This window comes from Elephantulus edwardii, unplaced genomic scaffold (genome assembly GCF_000299155.1).
Source record: "Elephantulus edwardii isolate Elephantulus edwardi_28Jun2011 unplaced genomic scaffold, EleEdw1.0 scaffold00055, whole genome shotgun sequence".
Classification (NCBI taxonomy): Eukaryota; Metazoa; Chordata; class Mammalia; order Macroscelidea; family Macroscelididae; genus Elephantulus; species Elephantulus edwardii.
The window spans coordinates 9649852-9654084 of record NW_006399805.1 but is presented as its reverse complement, the minus strand read 5'-3'; the positions used below and the strand labels follow the sequence as shown (position 1 = coordinate 9654084).

Sequence of the window (4233 nt, the reverse complement as noted above, 5' to 3'; positions counted from 1 at the left end):
TGCCCCCCTCACTCAGGGGGAAGGTGTGCCCCCACCCTCACTCGGCGGGGGAAGGTGTGCCCCCACCAGGTGAGGCTGCACCCCTGCTCACTCGAGAAGGTGTGCCCCCCCTCACTCTGGGAGAAGGTGCGGGGGCCCCCCACGTTCACTCTAGGAGAAGGTGCACCCCCCACTAGGGAAAAGGTGCACCCCTGCCAGGTGAGGGTGTGCCCACACTTGGGGAAAGTGCACCCCACCAGGGAGGCTGCACTCTCACTCACTCAGGGAAGGTGCACCCCCCTCACTCAAGGGGAAGGTGTGCCCGCACTTGGGGAAGGTGCACCCCATCAGGGAGACTGCACTCTCACTTGGGAAAGGTGTACCCCCACCAGGGGGTCTGCATCCCCACTCACTTGGGGAGAAGATGAGCCCCCCTCACTCGGGGAGAAGGTGCACCCTAGCCAGGTGAGGGTGTGCGTCTGCCAGGTGAAGGTGCGCCCGGCCCCCCACTCACTCGAGGGAAGCAGCTTCGTGGGCAGTGCGGCCCCTGGCAGCCGTCTGTCTGTGCTTTGGGTGTTCCTGCCCCTGGTTTGCAGTGTTGAGGGCCCTCTGTCAACCTTCCCGAGTTTGCCACATACTGAGATGATTCTCACTCAGGCTTTTACACCCCAGCACTGGGGCCTGGAGCATTGGGGCCCGAAGCTGGACGTGGGATTTTGTGCATCAACCCCCAGAAGTTTAAACTCGGCCTCTTGCTAACGACTGTCCTCAAAAGTCTGGAGGGTTCTGTGGTGTCCAGGCCCCTCAGAGCATGGACTGTTGACAAGTTCATCAGAAATGGCCACTTGTCCTGAGTCCTCTTCTCACACTGCCCTTCGGCCCTCTGGAGTCATTGTAATTCACTCTAGTCTTTGGGTGCCTCCCAAGAGAGGAGGGCATTCACCCTGTTTGGAAGACTCAGAATCCTGATCTGGCATCTTCTGCCCCTAAGAGCAGTGACTGTTGGGAGTGAGGCTCCGACTCATGGGACCCTGGGTGCCCCTCATCTTGGGGATGTTCCCCAAGAACAGTTGGCCCCTTGGCCTCCTGCAACACAAGGAGATAGTAAGGTCCCCAAACCCCCATGCTGCTGCCTGGGACAGAAGGGAGGCAGGCCATCTGAGTCCACCCCTGTCCCCACATTGTGCCTGTGTATCCTCAAGACAAAGTGGGGGGCTGGTGTGACCGTGGACAGAGAGGATCCTGTGTGACCTGGGACGAAGGGAGGCCAGCTCTCTGAGCCCCGCACTGTCCCCGCACCACGTGCCTGTGTCTCCTCGGGATATAGGGGAGGCCCATGGGAGCCCAGAACAGAGGGGAGGCCTGTGTGACCTGGGACGAAGGGAGGCAGGCCATCTGAGCCCACCACTGTCCCCGTACCACGTGCCGGCACGTACAGGTGCCTGCCGTCGGCAGTGTTGCCCTCTTCACTAACGGATAACTGATCACAGGTCAGTTATATTAGCCATGAGCGCCCACCCTTGAAATTATGATAAGATGTACAGAAAGACTGACGAGACCCTTTGATGGCTGGTGCCGGGCCAGTGCTGCTTGCTGGTTTCTGTGGCCCTGACCTCATCTCCTGTTTGCACTTAGCTCTTGTAGCATTTAGTTTGCGATGCCAGTGTGCTGTCTGAAAAGGGATGGAGACCCCTAACGTAACTTTGACCATGATTAGGGAATTGGCTTAAAGACCGAAAACAAGCCTCCTTTTGTTACAGCAAACAGATAACTTTTTTCTGAGGCCTTGGAAATAGGGACTAGGCTTGTCTCATTTAAATGTATCGGTCCGTGTTGTGTTGGATACTCTTCTTTAATATCACAGTTCATAGAGTTCTTGTTTGATTTTCCTTACTTACATTGCAACTTTCAAATGCATGTGAGGCAATTAAAAATACGTGGCCTGGATCAGGCACACCTTAGTCATCTAAGTGGCATCCTTGCTCTTTGACACTTTTAAAAGTTTGCCAGTTGAGGGGAGGGGTGGACAGGGAGAAAAGTGCAACAATAAATAAATGGAAATCCAAAGTCTGTAAATTTTCATTAAAATTAATAATGATAATAATAAATCAAACTTAAAAAAAACCAAAAACTTCAAATCAGGATTCAAAGCCCTGTTCAATGGAAAGGAAAAAAAAGTTTGCCAGTTGCTGTATGTCTTTTGAGTTTTCCCATAGGTGTTGACTCTGGATCCACTTAAAATATATCCTTAGCTTTTCTAGGTTTATCATGGTGTTTGTTCCTCCAGTTGTGAGAGTTTTTCTTTATGTTGAGGTGTGATCTGTACTGAAGGCTGCCGTCTTTCCTCATTCCTGATGCCTCGGGCCATCTTTATTTTCTGCCATTGAGACTGTGTCATCTGCATGTTGAAGGTTATTAATGAGTCTTCTCCAATCCAGAGGTGGTTCTAAATATAGTCCCACTCCTCCGGTCATTTGCTCCGTTTACAGGCAGAATCTATGAGGTGAAAGGACCCTACCCTGACACTGACTTACGTGATGTTAAGCAATTGTTCAAGTAATTGTTTCGTGGTCTAAGTACAGGTTCCACAAGAACACAGTTAGGAGTTCTAGAATTCCCATTCTTCCCAAGTTTCCTTTAATTTGCTATGATCCACACAGTCAGATGCCGTTGTAAGGTCAATTAAACACAAGTGAACGTCTTGCTGGTGTTCTGTGAGTTCAGTCAGGGTCCATCTGTCCTCAGCAGTGATGGCCTTCATTGCGTGACCTCTTCTGAATCTAGCTGCTTGTTATTTGTTGTTACGCACTGTGGACTTGGAACCAACTCATAGCTGACCCTCCAGCGAGTTTTCAGAGGCTGTAAATCACATGAGAGGAGATTGCCCGTCTTTCTCCGTGGAGCAGCTGGTGGATTTGAACTGTGTGCCTTTGGACTGGCAGCGCAGTTCCTACCACTTGGCCGGCTGGAGTTCCTGACAGTTCCCTGTTGATGTGCTGCTCCAGCTGTTACTTCACTTTCTCCAGCCAGATTCTACTTGTGTGTGATGTTAATGATATTGATAATGTGTGTAAAGATGGCAGCCTTAGAAGCCCTACGGGCCGTTCTCTGTCCCGTAGGCCTCCCTGGGGTGGAATTGGCTGGTGGCACTTCCTTGCAGCGAAGCCCTACGGGCCGTTCTCTGTCCCGTAGGCCTCCCTGGGGTGGAATTGGCTGGTGGCACTTCCTTGCAGCGTGCCAGTCTTATCTTGTTGCTGCTGGAGCAGAAAGATCCCAAGTGGATCTTCACAACTTCAACTTCACAGCGGACACAGAAGTCTCAGATAAGGGTCTCAAGCCTTTTGGTGAACTTCATGTGCCATCTGTCTCCCATCATTTCAACTTTCTTATTCCTTCATATTTTCTCTCCCCTTTCTCAAGGGGGATTTATTTAAAACAGCCTGCACTGATAGGGCCCCATTAACCTAACAAAGACAAGCTGTTTCCAAATGCAGTGATAGCCGTTGGGATTCTCACTACATGTTTGGGGGGTTCAGGCCTTTGCTTAGAGCACTCTGGTGAGCTGAAGGGCCAAGTCTGGAAGAAGAAAACCCCCTCCCAGTGTCTCCAGTGACTTGAAGGATACGGGGCACGTCACAGAGGCACCCCCTTCTAGGTCCCCTGCTGCCTCTGCTCAGTCCTCAGAAGACACAAGTGGGAAGCCCATGACACGCAGACAGCAGGGTAGAGTGCTGCTCCCGAGGTGGACTTCCCGAGTCCAGGTCAGCCGGTCACAGCCCTGGGCTGCTTTAGGGAGAGGCTGGATTGTAGATAGAAGTGGGAGAAGACGAGCGTTCTACTTCGTGACCTCACTGGCCAAGTCTTGGGTGCAGACTTAGAGTTCACTCCAAGCACCTGCTCACGATTCTCTGAAGACAGTCCCCGGTCCCGTTTGTTGTTGGGGTTTGTTTGGGTTTTTTGGGGGGGTGTACACACATGTGAATGACTTAGAGAGAGAGAGAGTGTGTGTGTGCGCGCGCGCGTGCATGTGAATGAGTGTGTGCGTGTGTATACATGTGAATGACTCAGAGAGAGTGTGTGTGTGCGCGCGCGCGTGCATGTGAATGAGTGTGTGTGCGCGCGCGTGCATGTGAATGAGTGCGCGCGCGCGTGCATGTGAATGAGTGTGTGTGCGTGCGTGCATGTGAATGAGTGTGTGCGCGTGCATGTGAATGAGTGTGTGTGCGCGCGCGTGCATGTGAATGAGTGTGTGTG

General features: G+C 52.2%; 1 protein-coding gene across 2 annotated transcripts in view; it reads left to right on the top strand.

Moving 5' to 3' along the window:
• Positions 1-4233, top strand: part of HIPK2 (homeodomain interacting protein kinase 2) — a 68983-nt gene that overhangs the window by 59162 nt on the left and 5588 nt on the right. The window lies entirely within an intron of this gene.